The sequence below is a fragment of the Oncorhynchus mykiss genome, chromosome 7, assembly GCF_057628025.1.
Source record: "Oncorhynchus mykiss isolate SJ-2025 chromosome 7, ASM5762802v1, whole genome shotgun sequence".
Classification (NCBI taxonomy): Eukaryota; Metazoa; Chordata; class Actinopteri; order Salmoniformes; family Salmonidae; genus Oncorhynchus; species Oncorhynchus mykiss.
Window position 1 is genome coordinate 9,081,723 of NC_143028.1, and position 21,253 is coordinate 9,102,975.

Sequence of the window (21,253 nt, forward strand, 5' to 3'; positions counted from 1 at the left end):
ATTTTAATGTTCTATAATATATTATGAAGTAAAACTCACTATAATTAATGATTAGTGATGTAGCCATACAACATTGTCTATTGTATGTTACAACACATTATAAACTGGGTGTGTCGAGCCCTGAATGCTGGTTGGCTGACAGCCGTCGTATATCAGACGTATACCACGGGTATGACAAAACATTTATTTTTACTGCTCTGATTACTTCGGTAATCAGTTTATAATAGCAAAAAGGCACCTGGGGGTTTGTGATATATGGCAATGTATCCAGGCACTCCACGCTGCGCCGTGCATAAGAACAGCCCTTAGCCGTGGTATATTGGCCATACACCACACCCCCTCGTGCCTTATTGCTTAAATATAGAATGGATGTTTAAGTGATATTTATTTATTCATGTTATTAGTTACTGTTAGTAGTGTTTTTCTTTGATGACTTTACTGTTAAAGTGACATTTAAACAGTTCATAATTATTTCTTATCAAACAATTAACAATTTAACAATTTCAATAAAAGTGTATCAATGTGCTTTGTAATGTGCTGAGGGACACTACACTCCTGTCCCTGAGCCCAGGCCCAGTCAGTCCGCCAGTCTGGACAACAAAAGCACCACCGGCTATTATCTCCCTGATACACAGACATCATTCAAATGTCATTATTTGAATGTCAACCTCAAAGAACTGCTTCCATCAGTGCTCATGTCATTAAAGAAGAAGGGATAGAAAACAGAAAGAGGGGGGACATTGTTTTAGAAAGAGGCCTTTGCCTTTTGAAAACCGCCGGCGAAGGCAGAGCCAGATTAAAAACAAGCTTATTGTTTTCTTTTCTTCTCCAGGTTGAGTTTTAATGTGTGTTCGGTGAAGGCAGTGTGGGAAGCAAACGGAACCCAGATGGCGCATAACTCTACAGTAGCGCTCACAGAACCGGCCCCGGCCCGATAACAAAGAAATGCTGATGAGGTGGGACCCGTGGTTGGATCCCAGCCAGAAAGATCCCCTCTCACAATAGCAGGGAACAAATTGATGTGTCCCGCAAACTGTGCCACTCCAGCAGGCGGTTAGGAGCCGCCCTGCCAAAACTATCACTCTCCAGCTCCATCCCCGAGTACCCGACAGGACGTCCACCGTCGGCCATTATGAAAACGAGATGCCTCAGTCTAGAATAGGTATCAACCATGTCAACAGTGTTGTTAGAGACGGGAAGCAACGATGCCAGCAAACAAATTAGCCGAGTGCATTGTCCCCCCTAAGTTGTAGGTGTACAATTATCAACAACTGCTGTGTTCTGATGGACTTCTACTCAATGGTGGTTGGAGGGCTCTTCTGGTTAAGAACAGGCATTATAGCTTTGGAGTATTGCGGTGCAGCTCTAGGTGGAGTCAAGGGTCAGATTGCTCACAACATGGCATCAACTAGATGGCCTCTCCAACACTGCCAGTCACACTGTACCCCGTCCACTAGCTCCTTCATATCTGGGAGGAGTGGGCAAGCCCAGGGGACACCTTATCACTGTACTGAGACAAACACATCATACTAAAAGTAGTGCACTATTCAAGACAAAAGGATCGACTTGCATAGTGTTTACGCAAGTGCAACCTAAGGACATGTTTTGCATTGTAACCATAAAAGGCAGAATAAAATATATCATTTAAGTTAGGAAATAAGATTGTACATTGTTAGAATAGATGAACATAGTAGCTCTCTGAAAATGTCAGGTAATACATGGTAACATAAGTTATATGAGCTAGCCTTAAGTTCTTCAGTCGTAGCTACAAAACGAAAGACAGACACTCACCCAGTCCAGCCCTTGAGGCACAGTGGTCTGTACCTTCACCATCCATAGGACATGAGCCTGATGTCAGACTAGTCTCCAGACCTCTATACTCCAGACCTTAGGGTCTGCAGGGACAGACACTGGGCCTGATGTTAGACTCTAGTCTCCAGCCCTCTATACTCCAGACCTTAGGGTCTGCAGGGTCAGATACTGGGCCTGATGTTAGACTAGTCTCCAGACCTCTATACTCCAGACCTTAGGGTCTGCAGGGTCAGATACTGGGCCTGATGTTAGACTCTAGTCTCCAGACCTCTATACTCCAGACCTTAGGGTCTGCAGGGTCAGATACTGGGCCTGATGTTAGACTCTAGTCTCCAGACCTCTATACTCCAGACCTTCGGGTCTGTAGGGTCAGACACTGGGCCTGATGTTAGACTAGTCTCCAGACTATACTCCAGACCTTAGGGTCTGTAGGGACAGACACTGGGCCTGATGTTAGACTCTAGTCTCCAGACTATACTCCATACCTTAGGGTCTGCAGAGACAGACACTGGGCCTGATGTTAGACTCTAGTCTCCAGACCTCTATGCTCCAGATCTTAGGGTCTGTAGGGACAGACACTGGGCCTGATGATAGACTAGTCTCCAGACCTTAGGGTCTGTAGGGACAGACACTGGGCCTGATGATAGACTAGTCTCCAGACCTTAGGGTCTGCAGTGTCAGACACTGGGCCTGATGTTAGACTAGTCTCCAGACCTCTATACTCCAGATCTTAGGGTCTGTAGGGACAGACACTGGGCCTGATGTTAGACTAGTGTCCAGACCTCTATACTCCAGATCTTAGGGTCTGTAGGGACAAACACTGGGCCTGATGTTAGACTAGTCTCCAGACCTCTATAGTCCAGACTTTAGGGTCTGTAGGGACAGACACTGGGCCTGATGTTAGACTAGTCTCCAGACCTCTATTCTCCAGATCTTAGGGTCTGTAGGGTCAGACACTGGGCCGGATGTTAGACTAGTCTCCAGACCTTAGGGTCTGCAGGGTCAGACACTGGGCCTGATGTTAGACTCTAGTCTCCAGACCTTAGGGTCTGTAGGGTCAGACACTGGGCCTGATGTTAGACTCTAGTCTCCAGAACTCTATACTCCAGACCTTAGGGTCTGTAGGGACAGACACTGGGCCTGATGTTAGACTCTAGTCTCCAGACCTTCGGGTCTGTAGTGTCAGACACTGGGCCTGATCTTAGACTAGTTTCCAGACCTTAGGGTCTGCAGGGTCAGACACTGGGCCTGATGTTAGACTAGTCTCCAGACCTCTATGCTCCAGATCTTAGGGTCTGTAGGGTCAGACACTGGGCCTGATGTTAGACTCTAGTCTCCAGAACTCTATTCTCCAGACCTTAGGGTCTGTAGGGACAGACACTGGGCCTGATGTTAGACTCTAGTCTCCAGATCATAGGGTCTGTAGGGTCAGACACTTGGCCTGATGTTAGACTCTAGTCTCCAGACCTCTATACTCCATACCTTAGGGTCTGTAGGGACAGACACTGGGCCTGATGTTAGACTCTAGTCTCCAGACCTCTATACTACAGACCTTAGGGTCTGCATGGACAGACACTGGGCCTGATGTTAGACTCTAGTCTCCAGACCTCTATACTCCAGACCTTAGGGTCTGCAGAGACAGACACTGGGCCTGATGTTAGACTCTAGTCTCCAGAACTCTATACCCCAGATCTTAGGGTCTGCATGGACAGACACTGGGCCTGATGTTAGACTAGTCTCCAGACCTCTATACTCCAGACCTTAGGGTCTGCAGAGACAGACACTGGGCCTGATGTTAGACTCTAGTCTCCAGAACTCTATACTCCAGAACTTAGGGTCTGCAGAGACAGACACTGGGCCTGATGTTAGACTCTAGTCTCCAGACCTTATGGTCTGTAGGGACAGACACTGGGCCTGATGTTAGACTAGTCTCCAGACCTCTATACTCCAGACCTTAGGGTCTGCAGAGACAGACACTAGGCCTGATGTTAGACTCTAGTCTCCAGACCTTAGGGTCTGTAGGGACAGACACTGGGCCTGATGTTAGACTAGTCTCCAGAACTCCATACTCCAGATCTTAGGGTCTGTAGGGACAGACACTGGGCCTGATGTTAGACTCTAGTCTCCAGACCTCTATACTCCAGACCTTAGGGTCTGCAGGGACAGACACTGGGCCTGATATTAGACTAGTCTCCAGACCTCTATGCTCCAGACCTGCAGGGATTTCCGTTCTCCAACTCCATCTTTGAACAGTAATGAGGCTCACTCGGGACCCCTTCCTCACAATCAACACCAATCAATATACACATAATAAACATGCCTTATCCCCTCCTAATGAAGGGGAGAGAATAGGGAGAGAGAATAGAGGGGAGAGGGATAATCATATCTACACTCTTAGTCAATAAAGCCCACACCTCATTACAAATACATGAGGGAGGTGGGGGGAGGTGGAGAGAGAGACAGAGAAGAGGAGGTTGTATACGCAGACATAAAAACACACATATGGACTCACACACATACGGGAGCGCACGAACTACCGCAATGTGCACACACACACACCACAGGCAGGGGTCACTGTCATTATAGTAGATTAGAGACACCAATTGGATTATGTGAACCTACTGCCATGCAAGCAGCAGCATGAGAAAAGACTTGTGTTTGTCATTATTTAATTTCTTTATTTGGCCCGAGGACAGAGAACATATTGGAGCATTCACCGTGTATCACTCAGCGTGTAACCTAGGATTATCTCTACATCAATGACAATCTTCTCTCCAAAATTAGACTCTCTTGGAAACTTGTCAGAAGATATCCTTGATGTTAAAGCAGACTAATGCAAAGTCTGTCTTTTGCTACCGTTTTCTTGAATAAAAAATTAATTTCAAAGTGTTATATTCTACTCCATCACATTATTTTGAAGTTACATCTAACATAAAATATATCACAATAATAAAAGTGATTAGATTATGTAGTTATTTTATACATATTTGTCTTGTTTGATGACTGCGGACAACGGATGTTCCCTGAGTCTGACCCCCTTGATCCCTGTCTGTTTACCTTCACCCCCCCCCCTCTCTCTCCTCCCTCTTCCAGACTGGCTGTCACTCTGGACAGGTCCCTGATCTCTGGAGAGAGGGGTGGAGGGGTTGTCTGTGTTTGAATATGTGCTGTCCCTGTCCTCCCAACAGCTGTCCCTTCCAGACTGGTCCCTGTACCACAGAGGGGGTGAGGGGTACAGCCAGGGGATCATTGATTCCCCAGCTCTATCTCTTTAGGGCCTGGTCTTACCTCAGCAGCACCAGACTCAAACAGCCCCTCCAGCCAGATTGACAGCTCCTAATAGCTGGGCTGCCTGTTGTCCCATAGAGACGCCCTATTAGGACAAGGAGCCAGGAGAGAAGAGGCTGCAGGACGGCAGCCAAGAGCAGGCTGAGTTATTACAGGGACTGGTGCTCTATCTCCTCTTCGCTTTGTGTGTGATACTGCGCTGATATGCAAATAAATGCCGCTCCCCTCGTCCTCCGCCCCTCATCCCTCCACCCCCCCTCCACCCCCCAACATACCGCAGTGTCTTCCTCTGAAGGGCAGGTCCACCGTTTAATTGATCCGTGGAGAGTTCAGCTAACCTTCCTTCTTATGTATAAAGAGAGGAGAGAACAGGGGGAGATTAGAAAAAGGAGGGAAAAAGAGAGGTGGAAGATGGATAGGTAAGCTTTTTAGCATTACGTATTCCCGTATAAACACAGGAAACATACCGCCCCGTTTTGAAGGGATCTGATGACATTAAACCAGGTAGCAAGTGTTCCCTTTCCAATAACAATGGCTTTGTACCTGAGAGATCAGCCTCTCTATTAAAACAACCATCTATTGAATCTATCAAATAATGTGATTCTTAATGTTATGCAGAATACCATCATCTAATATTCACTGGAGAGAGTGAGAGAGAGAGATTGCTCACTCTGTGAGAAATGAAAAGAGCCTACACTTCCCAGTATGGCGGTAGCTCTGTTGGCCCTTGGCCCTGCAGGAGTCTGTACATGTCCCAGTATGGTGTTAGTTCTGTTGGCCCTTGGCCCTGCAGGAGTCTATACACGTCCTAGTATGGCGGTAGCTCTGTTGGCCCTTGGCCCTGCAGGAGTCTGTACACGTCCCAGTATGGCGTTAGCTCTATTGACCCTTGGCCCTGCAGGAGTCTGTACAGGTCCCAGTATGGCGGTAGCTCTGTTGGCCCTGCAGGAGTCTGTACACGTCCCAGTATGGCGGTAGCTCTGTTGGCCCTGCAGGAGTCTGTACACGTCCCAGTATGGCGGTAGCTCTGTTGGCCCTTGGCCCTGCAGGAGTCTATACACGTCCCAGTATGGCGGTAGCTCTGTTGGCCCTTGGCCCTGCAGGAGTCTGTACACATCCCAGTATGGCGTTATCTCTCTTGGCCCTTGGCCCTGCAGGAGTCTGTACACGTCCCAGTATGGCGTTATCTCTGTTGGCCCTTGGCCCTGCAGGAGTCTGTACAGGTCCCAGTGTGGCATTAGCTCTATTGGCCCTTGGCCCTGCAGGAGTCTGTACAGGTCCCAGTATGGCATTAGCTCTATTGGCCCTTGGCCCTGCAGGAGTCTGTACACGTCCCAGGAGGCTGAAGAGATGGCCGCCTCGCTTCGTGTTCCTAGGAAACTATGCAGTATTTTGTTTTTTTACGTGTTATTTCTTACATTGGTACCCCAGGTAATCTTATATTTCATTGCATACAGTCGGGAAGAACTACTGAACATAAGAGCAACTTCAACTCACCATCAGTACGTCCAGGAATATGACTTTCCCGAAGCGGATCCTGTGTTCTGCCTTTCACCCAGGACAACGGAATGGATCCCAGCCTGCGACCCAAAACAATGACGTTGTAAAAGAGGCATACGAAGCGGTTTTCTGGTCAGGCTCCGGAGACGGGCACATCGCGCACCACTCCCTAGCATACTACTCGCCAATGTCCAGTCTCTTGACAACAAGGTTGATGAAATCCGAACAAGGGTAGCATTCTAGAGAGACATCAGAGACTGTAAAGTTCTTTGCTTCATGGAACATGGCTCACTCGAGAGACGCTAACGGAATCGGTGCAGCCAGCTGGTTTCTTCACACATCGCGCTGACAGAAACAAACATATTTCTGGTATGAAGAGGGGCGTGGGCGTATGCCTTATGATTAACGAGACGTGGTGTGATCACAACAACATACAGGAACTCAAGTCCTTCTGTTCACCTGACTTAGAATTCCTCACAATCAAATGTCGACCGCATTATCTACCAAGGGAATACTCTTCGATTATAATCACAGCCGTATATATTCCCCCCCAAGCAGACACATTGATGGCCCTGAACAAACTTTATTTGACTCTTTGCAAACTGGAAACCAGATATCCTGAGGCTGCATTCATTGTAACTTGGGATTTTAACAAGGCTAATCTGAAAACAAGACTCCTTAAATTGTATCAGCATATCGATTGCGCAACCAGGGCTGGTAAAACCTTGGATCATTGCTATTCTAACTTCCGCGACGCATATAAGGCCCTCCCCCGCCCTCCTTTCGGAAAAGCTGACCAAAGCTGACTCCATTTTGTTGCTCCCTGCCTACAGACAGAAACTAAAGCAAGAAGCTGGTCCGACCAATCTGATTTCACGCTTCAAGACTGCTTCGGTCAAGTGGACTGGGATATTGGTCGGACCAGCGTTGAACAGACCTGAGCGCGGGAGCTTCTTGTTTTTAGTTTTGGGGCGGCAGGGTAGCCTAGTGGTTAGAGAGTTGGAATAGTAACCGGAAGGTTGCAAGTTCAAATCCCCGAGCTGACAATGTACAAGTCTGTCGTTCTGCCCCTGAACAGGCTGTTAATCCACTAGGCCATCATTGAAACTAAGAATGTGTTCTTAACTGACTTGTCTAGTAAAATAAAAACAAAAATATTGCTTCCAACAACAACATTGACGAATACGCTGATTCGGTGAGCGAGTTCATTAGAAAGTGCATTGACAGTGTCGTTCCCATAGCAACAATTAAAACATTCCCAAACCAGAAACCGTGGATTGATGGCAGCATTCGAGTGAAACTGAAAGCGCGAACCACTGCTTTTAACCAGGGAAAGGTGACCGGAAACATGACCAAATACAAACAGTGTAGCTATTCCCTCCGTAAGGCAATCAAACAAGCTAAGCCTCAGTATAGAGACAAAGTAGAGTCACAATTCAACGGCTCAGACACAAGAGGTATGTGGCAGGGTCTACAGTCAATCACGGATTACAAAAAGAAAACCAGCCCCGTCACGGACCAGGATGTCTTTCTCCCAGGCAGACTAAATAACTTTTTTGCCCTCTTTGAGGACAATACAGTGCCACTGACACGGCCCGCAACCAAAACCTGCTGACTCTCCTTCACTGCAGCCGAAGTGAGTAAAACATTTAAATGTGTTAACCCTTGCAAGGCTGCAGGCCCAGACGGCATCCCCAGCCGCGTCCTCAGAGCATGCGCAGACCAGCTGGCTGGTGTGTTTACGGACATATTCAATCAATCCTTATCCCAGTCTGCTGTTCCCACATGCTTCAAGAGGGCCACCATTGTCCCTGTTCCGAAGAAAGCTAAGGTAACTGAGCTAAACGACTACCACCCCGTAGCACTCACTTCCGTCATCATGAAGTGCTTTGAGAGACTAGTCAAGGACCATATCACCTCCACCCTACCTGACACCCTAGACCCACTCCAATTTGCTTACCACACCCATAGGTCCACAGACGACGCAATCGCAATCACACTGCACACTGCCCTAACCCATCTGGACAAGAGGAATACCTATGTGAGAATGCTGTTCATTGACTACAGCTCAGCAGTTAACACCATAGTACCCTCCAAACTCGTCATCAAGCTCGAGACCCTGGGTCTTAACCCCGCCCTGTGCAACTGGGTACCTCAGGAGGCTGAAGAAATTTGGCTTGTCACCAATAGCACTCACAAACTTCTACAGATGCACAATCGAGAGCATCCTGTCGGGCTGTATCACCGCCTGGTACGGCAACTGCTCCACCCACAACCGTAAGGCTCTCCAGAGGGTAGTGAGGTCTGCACAACGCATCACCGGGGGCAAACTACCTGCCCCCCAGGACACCTACACCACCCGATGTCACAGGAAGGCCATAAAGATCATCAAGGACAACAAGCAACCGAGCCACTGCCTGTTCACCCCGCTATCATCCAGAAGGCGAGGTCAGTACAGGTGCATCAAAGCAGGGACCGAGAGACTGAAAAACAGCTTCTATCTCAAGGCCATCAGACTGTTAAACAGCCACCACTAACATTGAGTGGCTGCTGCCAACACACTGACTCAACTCCAGCCACTTTAATAATGGGAATTGATGGAAATGGATGTAAAATATATCACTAGCCACTTTAAACAATGCTACTTAATATAATGTTTACACACCCTACATTACTCATCTCAAATGTATATGTATATACTGTACTCTGTATCATCTACTGCATCTTTATGTAATACATGTATCACCAGCCACTTTAAACTATGCCACTTTGTTTACATACCCTACATTACTCATCTCATATGTATATAATGTACTCGATACCATCTACTGCATCTTGCCTATGCCGTTCTGTACCATCACTCATTCATATATATTTATATACATATTCTTTATCCCTTTACACTTGTGTGTATAAGGTAGTAGTTTTGGAATTGTTAGGTTAGATTACTCGTTGGTTATTACTGCATTGTCGGAACTAGAAGCACAAGCACTTCGCTACACTCGCATTAACATCTGTATATGACGAATACATTTTATTTAATTTGGTATGGCGTTATCTCTGTTGGCCCTTGGCCCTGCAGGAGTCTGTACACGTCCCAGTATGGCTCTAGCTTTGTTGGCCCTTGGCCCTGCAGGAGTCTGTACACGTCCCAGTATGGCGGTAGCTCTGTTGGCCCTTGGCCCTGCAGGAGTCTGTACACGTCCCAGTATGGCGGTAGCTCTGTTGGCCCTTGGCCCTGCAGGAGTCTGTACACGTCCCAGTATGGCTCTAGCTTTGTTGGCCCTTGGCCCTGCAGGAGTCTGTACACGTCCCAGTATGGCGTTAGCTCTGTTGACCCTTGGCCCTGCAGGAGTCTGTATACGTCCCAGTATGGCGGTAGCTCTGTTTGCCCTTGGCCCTGCAGGAGTCTGTACACGTCCCAGTATGGCGGTAGCTCTGTTGGCCCTTGGCCCTGCAGGAGTCTGTACACGTCCCAGTATGGCATTATCTCTGTTGGCCCTTGGCCCTGCAGGAGTCTGTACACGTCCCAGTATGGCGTTAACTCTGTTGGCCCTTGGCCCTGCAGGAGTCTGTACACGTCCCAGTATGGCGTAGCTCTGTTGGCCCTTGGCCCTGCAGGAGTCAGTCGGGTGATAAGAGGGTCAATGATCCAGGTAATGGATGGATGGAGGGTGATTAATGCCACCTCTGTATCTGGTCTCACCCTGGGCCGGGCCTCTGGGGGGCACTACCATCTACCCCTCCACTGATACACACGCTCTCAGGACCCCACTATTAGTGCCTTCTTTTTGGTACATTAACATTAACTTGGACAGGGGCCTTTTGACATTTTTTATTGGTGTTTCCCAAATGAATGCATGCATACAGTAAGACAATGTCTCCGATATTCCAATTGGTTGATTGGTTTGGCCATGTTCAGAGAGGTCAAAATGTTTAGCATGTGTTTCTCGTTCAACATCTCATTACATCTCACCACCATTAGATGTACATCACCGTTCTATCTCCCATAGACTATCCTCTCCGCTCCAATGTCCCTCAGATGTCAGTCAGGGACACACGCCTCTCTCCTCCACACTGCAGCAAAACACACACCAGCTATTATTTACAGGATTAGAGAGATCTCAGTGTGAAACACTCTCCTCTGAACTAAAGATGAGGAAATTACCTGCTAATGGACCACTGGGCACTAATATCTAAATCCCCAATCTATCTGTAATTGCTGCAAAATGCTCCGGCTTGTTCTGAGAGGGAGACTTCTAAGTCTAAGCGACTCTCTTTTTTGGGGGGTATTTTATTAAAGGCAATAAGCGAACGCCGGCACGAAGGAGGAGAGTATTAGGCTCTTTCACTTCTCTCTTCTCTTCTTTGAATCCCTCTCTCCTGTGGAATCCCACAGGCATCATTAATGTCTCTCCACTTCTTTCATATCTCGGCAGGAAGACTTAAGTGACCGTCCTGCAGCTGCTTCCACACGCGGCTTGTGTGATTCATTTCTTGCGAGGAGAAGAGGAGCTGCTTTTTGAGAGGTGCTTTATTTGCATAAGCGTTCATAATTACTTAATGACCAATCAGATGTGGTTCAGTGCAGAAACAAGCTGTCTGAATCATGTATTTCAATTAGGAATACCACTGAAACACGTTCCCCATGACCATCCAATACAACAATTATGAATACCACTGAAACATGTGACCATTCGGTATAGCCGTTATTCTATTTATTATGCTGTGGAAATGATCATGAGGTCCACAGGTATAGGATGATGAGGATAAAGGTGGGTTGTGTATTTGTACAGATATAGGATCTTAATTTGAGCCAGTTTTCTACAGCAGTAAAATAATCCTGCAGCAACAGTAAATGTGAATTATTATTGTCACGTTCTGACCTTTATTTCCTTTGTTTTGTCGCTATTTAGTATGGTCAGGGCATGAGTTGGGGTGGGCAGTCTATGTTTGTTTTTCTATGATTTTGGGATTCCTATGTTTTGGCCTAGTATGGTTCTCAATCAGAGGCAGGTGTCATTAGTTGTCTCTGATTAAGAATCATACTTAGGTAGCCTGGGTTTCACTGTTTGTTTGTGGGTGATTGTCTATGTCTAGTTGCATGTTAGCACTATGTTTCATTAGCAGTCACGTTGTTTTGTTAGCTTGTTCAGTTTACGTTGTGTTTTTCGTCATTCAATTAAAGGAATGCATTCATACCACGCTGCACTTTGGTCCGCTTCATACAACGATCGTGACAATTCTGTGGATTATAATTGAAAGATATTCTTGTAGGGGTTGATAGATTTTTCGTAAGGGAAAATCAAGCCCGAAATGTCAAAGTGGAAGCCTTTTTAAACCTATACTAAATGTTTTACATTTGCTGCGTTGCAGGAAAGTCCTGGGTGATCAAATGAACATCCTACAGCTGTATCTGTATTTGTACAGCTGAACTATCATGTTCATTAACAGTATTTAGAAATTCACTACGGAGCAACATCTGTAGAACTGTAGAAATATAGATCTGTAGAACTGTAGAACTATAGATTCAGGGATGAAAAGAACAATAAGTGAAAGTCCTTGAACAAAAAAAAAGTGTTCAACTTTTTCCTTGCTCTTGAAAAACCGCCTCCTTGGCAATATCTGTTTTAATCAAGCCAACAATAAAAGACAGAAGGAAGCATGTGTAAATAATCATTAATAATAACCATGGGACCACACCCCCGGAGGCATAGCCAGCATGGAGGCACTTTCAATATCTCCAAGGGAAACCTTCATCTATAAAAAAAATTCAGCTTGGCTGCTGTTAAACTCAAACTAATTTGTGAGGAGTTCAACGGCAGTTCAACGTGGAGTGCACTTTCCAAGGCCTCCGCTGAGAGGGATGGAGAGAGGGATGTAGGACGGACAATGGCGGATGTGTAGTAGAACTCCATCTTAGAGAGAGCCGCGACCTCCCGTGACGGGCTATTGTCGCTCTGGGTTACAGCTGTAGAATGGGTGTCAATGACTGCAGTAAACCCTCCTTAACGCTGTCATGTTGCTCAGCCCTTAGATACATACTGTACAGTACAGTATCTTTAACATCCGTTATTCATTAGAGATGACTGATTTGTTTAGGATTTGTTCAAAGCTGTAGGTGTGTTATCTGTAATGCTGTACATATGACTGGTGTGCTGAACACTACCTGACTGCAGTAGAGCTCAGCGCCACGGCCTTGGACTAGGTAGCCTTGGTGATGAGCTGTTGGATCAATGCTCTGAACCACTCGACCTCAAGTCTACGATCAAAACAGTGTTTAAATGTTCATAGTGTTCGATATTCAAGGGCATGGTTAGCGTTATAGCTGCATACTGTGTATCTCAGCCATGTTTTAGCAACACTTCATGCATTGCTCACCTGCACATGGTTATACAGAGTTAGTTATACTGCCTTACATATCTTACACCTTACAGCAAGCTACAGAAATACCTGTATGGCAGCTCGTTGAACATATGATCTTTGTATGTATGTATGTACTGTATGTGTTTGCATATGTAAAGGATGTCACGCTGCTTGCTTAGCGAGTACCGCTTCCCCAGGACACAGGACCTCTGCTTGGGTAGTACGTGACCACCCTCCTGGAGCGTCTTACCAAGTTGCGCCACATGAAGCGCTAGCTATTTGCTGGCGGAAGTGGGGACACTTCAGTTTGAGCAGTAAGCTTCACACATCCCCATGCTACACATGCTTGCCTGTGCATCCGTCTGTACGTTCGAGCATGCATTTGTGTGTGCGGGTGCCTGTGTATGTGTGACTAATCTCTGTCATGGACCTGTGGCATATGGGCCTGTCTCTTGTCTGGGCCCTCGTTAATGGGCCCCATTGAACAGGGCTAGATTGGGGCCTCCCCTTCTCTTTCCTTCCCTCCCGTGGAGGGCCTGTGCCAGTGTTAAGAGCTTTAATCACAGGATTTTCTCCTGCTTGCCAAGTTACCATGTAATCGCTGGATGACCACCCAACAGTTGTGCCAAAGTGGGAGCGAGAGAGAGCGCTTGGTAACCGGTGATGATGTTGTTGACTAGGGATGTTCAGGCCAGAACAGAAATAGCTGTCTGCGGTGGTACTGTATTGCTACCTGAGTCCCTGGGTCTGACAGGGGGAGACTGGGAGCTTTTCACACTAAGTGAAAGGGGAATGAAACGGCCCCTTGTCGACGCTGAGACAGGGGATAATGGAGCAATTGTTTCTGTTTGGTGAACTCAATCAGGGTTGAATTACCACTGCGTCATTTTACACACACACACGTCTCCCTCTACATTTCTGTCTCTGACTTTATCCCCCTCTCTCTCTATCGTTTTCTCTCTGTTGTGTGCAGCCTCTCTCTCTCTCTCTCTCTCTCTCTCTCTCTCTCTCTCTCTCTCTCTCTCTCTCTCTCTCTATCTCTCTCTCTCTCCCTCTCTCTCTCTTTCTCTCTCTGTTGTGTGCAGCCTGACTCTTTCTCTCTCTCTCTCTCTCTCTCTCTCTCTCTCTCTCTCTCTCTCTCTCTCTCTCTGTTGTGTGCAGCCTGACTCTCTCTCTCTCTCTCTCTGTCTCTCTCCTCTCTCTCTCTTGGTCTCTGTCTGTCCTGCTCTCTTTCTCTCTTTCTCTCTCTTTCTCTTTCTCCCTCTCTCTCTCTCTCGCTCCCTCTCTCTCTCTCTGTTGTGTGCAGCCTGACTCTCTCTCTCTCACTCCCTCTCTCTCTCTCTCTCTCTCTCTCTCTCTCTCTGTGTCAGTACGATACATACATGTAAGAGACAATCTTTTATATTGTCGTGACTTGACTTTAACATTAATCTGAAGACTGTTATTTATCTAATTACCTAACTATGTTAATTTTTACCCGATTAAATGAATCATGTAACAATTAACTCATTAGGATTTGGGGCACCACGAGAGCTGTTCTTTAAAGAGTAACCATCTCCCGAATTAAACTCTAAAAGGTCTTTACCTATCACATCTATAAACAGTCAACTTATTAATCATAACCTCGTATTATATAATCATTCTGAACAGAGGTAACCTCCTTGCATCTGCAAAACCAGAGCCTTACTTATGATTCAGTCCTACACAAATTGGTTGAATTATTTATTTACTAGCTAACTAAATGGTAACACAGGATAAGCATACACACTTAATGCTTTAAAAACAGGTCCCTAGCGGACTGACAACAGTATGGCTGCTTGTTACAGAAGACATGGAGAGGGCGAGATAGAGAGGGACAGAGACACTTAACATTGGTACTTTCAGAAACTACTCTCACTTACAGTTACCATGTACTTTGCACACGAACCGCCACCCGCTTTGAGTAAGAAATCATGAATGTATTTACGTGAAATGCCTTGGTTCACCGGATCTCTCTCAGTGGACAGGGCCGCCTTGGAAAGGGAGTTGGGCCTTTTTATGGCACACTTGTAAGGCTCTGATTGTCCAAAAGGGTTCCAACAAGTATTCTACTGTTGTTCACTTTGTAGTTGTCCGGTATCTGGTGGCTTGTCGTGTAGTCCTGAACAGAACTACGTAGTTTATTTTCCTTCCATTCACTCTTGAAGATGCTTCTTTGACGATAGGCTAGTCAGCCGTATCGATGGTTTAAGCAGAGTACAGGATGGTCCTACTTAAATTTGCTTTCAAAGATACTTTACGTAGGACAGCTAATCAGCCGTCCCAGTGATTGTCCGAGAGGTGAGTTTATCATCTCTACCTCGTGTTGAGATTCACAGTATAAACCACTATAAACATGCAACTGCAGGTTGACGCTTTTCTGGTCTAGTATGTTAATTTCTTGACTCATTTATACAGTTTTTATACAAAAACACAACGCACAGTATAGAACCGTCTTACATGTGGTGGGTATACTGTCCAAGTTACAGTAGTTCCTTTATAAAATGTTTATATACATCACAAAATAACAAACAAAATGACTTTAGTGTTTTATAGATCGCCTCTGAACATTCGTTCTATGTTAGAAACATTGTTCCAGTATTCGCTTTTGAACGTGTTAGAGTTTCAGCAGGAAAAAGGTCTGTTGAGACAAAGCACATTCCTTTGGTGAGTTTGGAGAGGGAGGCCTGAATCTTCTCCCCTTGATTTATAACTGGACGTGAGTTGTTAATCACCACTAGTTTTCCTGGGTGAGAGGGTGTGTGATTGAAGTTATTCATTGCAAACCCGATCTGACCTACACTAGCTGTCAAAAGTTTTAGAACACCTAATCATTCAAGGGTTTTTCTTTAGTTTTACTATTTTCTACATTGTAGAATAATAGTGAAGACATCGAAACGATAAAATAACACTTATGGAATCATGTAGTAACACAAAAAGTGTTGAAAAATCAAAATATTTTATATTTGAGATTCTTCAAATAGCCACCCTTTGCCTTGATGACAGCTTTGCACACTCTTGGCATTCTCTCAACCAGCTTCAGCTGGAATGCTTTTCCAATAGTCTTGAAGGAGTTCCCACATATGCTGAGCACTTGTTGGCTGCTTTTCCTTCACTCTGCGGTACAACTCATCCCAAACCATCTCAATTTGGTTGAGTTCGGGTGATTGTGGAGGCCAGGTCATATGATGAATCACTCCATCACTATCATTCTTAGTAAAATAGTACTTACACAGCCTGGAGGTGTGTTGGGTCATTGTCCTGTTGAAAAACAAATGACAATCCCACTAAGCCCAAACCAGATGTGATGGCGTATCACTGCAGAATGCTGTGGTAGCCATGCTGGTTAAGTGTGCCTTGAATTCTAAATAAATCCCAGACAGTGTCACCAGCAAAGCACCTCCATACCATAACACCTCCTCCTCCTTGCTTCACTATGGGAACTACATATGCAGAGATCATCCGTTCACCCACACTGCATCTCACAAAGACACGGCGGTTGGAACCAAAAATCTATAATTTGGACTCCAGAACAAAGCACAAATTTCCACTGGTCTAATGTCCATTGCTCGTGTTTCTTGGCCCAAGCAAGTCTCTTCTTCTTATTGGTGTCATTTTAGTAGTGGTTTCTTTGCATCAATTCAACCACGAAGGCCAGAACTCTGTGAAGCATTTTTTTGGGCTGCAATTTCTGAGGCTGGTAACTCTGGGTCTTCCATTCCTGTGGTTGTCCTCATGAGAGCCAGTTTCATCATAGCTTGATGGTTTTTGCGACAGCACTTGAAGAAACTTTCAAAGGTCTTCTCGTTGCTAATTTGAGCTGTTCTTGCCATAATATGGACTTTATCTTTTACCAAATAGGGCTATCTTCTGTATACCCCCCTACCTTGTCACAACACAATTGATTCGCTCAAACGCATTAAGAAATAAAGAAATTATACAAATTAACTTTTAAAAAGGCATACCTGTTAATTGAAATGCATTCCAGGTGACTATCTCATGAAGCTGGTTGAGAGAATGCCAAGAGTGTTCAAAGCTGTCATCAGGGCAAAGGAATCTCAAATGTAAAGTATATTTTGATTTGTTTAACACTTTTGTTGGTTACTACATGATTCCATATGTGTTATTTCATAGTTTTGATGTCTTCACCACTTTTCTACAATGTAGAAAATAGTAAAAATAAAGAAACTCTTGAATGAGCAGGTGTTCCATAACGTTTGACCCGTAGTGTATTTCGATGTTCGTGGACAGTCATGACAATATTTTAATCTTATCTAGAATACTATTTTCCAAAAGAGTGAAACCAGAGTGGAGGAAAATAGTCGGTCATAGTCACCCTAATGACACATACAGTGTGGCAAAAAAGTATTTAGTCAGCCACCAATTGTGCAAGTTCTCCCACTTAAAAAGATGAGAGAGGCCTGTAATTTTCATTATAGGTACACTTCAACTATGACAGACAAAATGAGAAAAAAAATCCAGAAAATCACATTGTAGGATTTTTAATGAATTTATTTGCAAATGATGGTGGAAAATAAGTATTTGGTCAATAACAAAAGTTTATCTCAATACTCAATACTTTGTAATATACCCTTTGTTGGCAATGACAGAGGTAAAACGTTTTCTGGAAGTCTTCATGTGGTTTTCACACACTGTTGCTGGTATTTTGGCCCATTCCTCCATGCAGATCACTTCTAGAGCAGTGATGTTTTGGGGCTGTTGCTGGGCAACACAGACTTTCAACTCCCTCCAAAGACTTTCTATGGGGTTGAGATCTGGAGACTGGCTAGGCCACTCCAGGACCTTGAAATGCTTCTTATGAAGCCACTCCTTCGTTGCCCGGGCGGTATGTTTGGGATCATTGTCATGTTGAAAGACCCAGCCACGTTTCATCTTCAATGCCCTTGCTGATGGAAGGAGGTTTTCACTCAAAATCTCACAATACATGGCCCCATTCATTCTTTCTTTTACACGGATCAGTCATCCTGGTCCCTTTGCAGAAAAACAGCCCCAAAGCATGATGTTTCCACCCCCATGCTTCACAGTAGGTATGGTGTTCTTTGGATGCAACTCAGCATTCTTTGTCCTCCAAACACGACGAGTTGAGGTTTTACCAAAAAGTTCTATTTTGGTTTCATCCGACCATATGACATTCTCCCAATCTTCTTCTGGATCATCCAAATGCTCTCTAGCAAACTTCAGACGGGCCTGGGCATGTACTGGTTTAAGCAGGGGGACACGTCTGGCACTGCAGGATTTGAATCCCTGGCGGCGTAGTGTGTTACTGATGGTAGGCTTTGTTCCTTTGGTCCCAGCTCTCTGCAGGTCATTCACTAGGTCCCCCCATGTGGTTCTGGGATTTTTGCTCACCGTTCTTGTGATCATTTTGACCCCACGGGGTGAGATCTTGCATGGAGCCCCAGATCGAGGGAGATTATCAGTGGTCTTGTATGTCTTCCATTTCCTAATAATGGCTCCCACAGTTGATTTCTTCAAACCAAGCTGCTTACCTATTGCAGATTCAGTCTTCCCAGCCTGGTGCAGGTCTACAATTTTGTTTCTGGTGTCCTTTGAGAGCTCTTTGGTCTTGGCCATAGTGGAGTTTGGAGTGTGACTGTTTGAGGTTGTGGACAGGTGTCTTTTATACTGATAACAAGTTCAAACAGGTGCCATTAATACAGGTAACGAGTGGAGGACAGAGGAGCCTCTTAAAGAAGAAGTTACAGGTCTGTGAGAGCCAGAAATCTTGCTTTTTTGTAGGTGACCAAATACTTATTTTCCACCATAATTGGCAAATAAATTAATTATGAATCCTACATTGTGATTTTCTGGATTTTTTTTTCTCATTTTTTTTCTGTCATAGTTGAAGTGTACCTATGATTATAATTACAGGCCTCTCTCATCTTTTTAAGTGGGAGAATTTGCACAATTGGTGGCTGACTAAATACTTTTTTGCCCCACTGTACACATGAAGAAACAGAAGAAAGAGGATGGGAGAGGTAGAGAAATAGATTGAGAGAAGGAGAGCGAGCGTCTCCTTCACCTTCTACGACCGGGGGTGTCAGTGTCTTTTGTGTGTGTCATCCATGACGGGATGGACTGCACCCGTATCAAACTCCGACTTCAAACCCACCACACTTAGCTGCCCATTGTCTTCCCATCCCACTCACACAAAGCGGAGGGAACCGTGGTGTTGAAGAGAGCAAGATGTATGGTAATGTGCTGTCCAGCTGTAGCGGCCCGGCAGCAAACAAAACACTTTCTAAAAGGCCCATAGAGGGAGGAGATACATCAATCAATTAACAATTACCCCACTGCTAATCAGCTGTCCCTGGCGTCCGTCGGGCAGCGCTTTTTGTAATCCGGTTGGCAGCATCAATTAAATTCTTAAGGTTAGTCTATTGAATTTCTCCCAGATAGGGGAGCTGAGGGGGGAAACCAACCAACGCTCCAAATGAACTGTAGCCAAGGCTTAATCGCAGCAAGCAGCACAATTGTTCAGGTTTCACCCCCCCCCTCCACCCTTCCTCTCAATGGATATTTGGACAACTGATAGGATCTGAGAGAGACTCATGGAGAGGGAGATGATGACATGTTCTTTTCATCATGTACACTAGCCAGTCACCTGCTGGACTGACTCTCACTCTGGCTCTATGTACACTAGCCAGTCACCTGCTGGACTGACTCTCACTCTCTGGACTAGACTGGACAGCTTCTCTCAGACCAGAGGTAGAGGGAGAAAATAGCCACAGAGTTTAGGCTGTGTGTTTGTAAGTTACTGTGTCGTGCAGAGCATGGCGGTGCAGGGCAGTGCCTGGCATGTCCTTGTTTATACCCCACCCCATCCAAAACCCTTTCAGCACCCCTTCTGAGTGAGAACATCTCCTTGAGCAAAGTCAGGACACACACACACACACAAACACACCTCTGCTTGCACACACATTCGCAAGCACATGCGCAAGCACATGCGCAGACACACACACACACACACACACACACACACACACACACACACACACACACACACACACACACACATACGCAGACACACTGAGCCGATCCAAGGTCAATGTGCTGCTTTTAATCTCAAACTAAAATCTACATACAGTATAATGACCTGAAATCCAACCAGAGAAACAGTCCTCAATTAAACAGCAACCACAGACATCCTAAAGAAAGAAGCTGCATAAACTGTGTAATTACCTGAGTTCCAATCAATAGAATAATAATCTTATTCACAATCAAACAGTGTTGCATGGTAGCACACAGCTCACATCTCCTTACAGCAGTGTTTCCCACTGAACACTTCCCTCCTCAGGTACCTGGTTTGTAATTTAAACCAGGATGCATGTGAATTTGATAGGGTGGCGGTCCCAGACTGCTGGAGAGAGGAGGATGAGCGAGAGAGAGAGAATGAGAGAGTGAGAGAAGGGGAGAGGGAGAGGGAATGAGAGAGAGAGAAGGGGAGAGAGAGAGGGAATGAGAGAGAGAGAGAGAGAAGGGGAGAGAGAGAGAGAAGGGGAGAGAGAGAATGCTGACTCGGGTCCCATTTCCTGAAATGAAACTTTAACAGGCTGACCCGGGGACCTCTCCGCCTCGGTCTCCAAAGACCCTGGGCTTCCCAGACCACTTATCTGTGTGATTGCTTTGGACACTGATCTGATTAAATCATCATGAATCATCAATTAAGATGTGACAAAAAACTTGGGGGCTCAACAGGGATTTACCAGGACGGGTTTGACTTTGAGGACCATGAAATCAAGTTGTACGCCCCTTGAGCACCCGTGTGTGTGTGTATCTCTCTCTCTCTCTCTCTCTCTCTCTCTCGTTCTCTCTCTCTGTCTTTTTCAGTTCTGCTGTGCAAAGGGAGAAAAGACCATCCGTCTGGCTGGACCTGAGGAAGGAGGGGATAGGCTCCCACATAGCAGATACTAACATAGAGCTCAGCTACTGGCTTCCTCTTAGAAGTAAGATTCCTTGTGGTATTATTGGGCCTTGTGAACATTCAGGTAGCCATACAACTCAGTACTACTCATTGGTGATTTGAGGCAGGGTAACCTGGCATCTACAACTGTATGGCAGCTAGGTCACTGCAAAGCAAGACGATCTAATTGTAGTCTGTAGCTTACCAGATCTCGAGCTACTAGCTACTGACTGTGATTAGATGTGCTCCCTCCCTCCCAAAAACAAGACTAAAAACAGAAGGTGCGTGTCTCTTCGGTAACATCTCCCCATCACGCTTCTCATCAGTGTGTCTTAGCACCCGCCC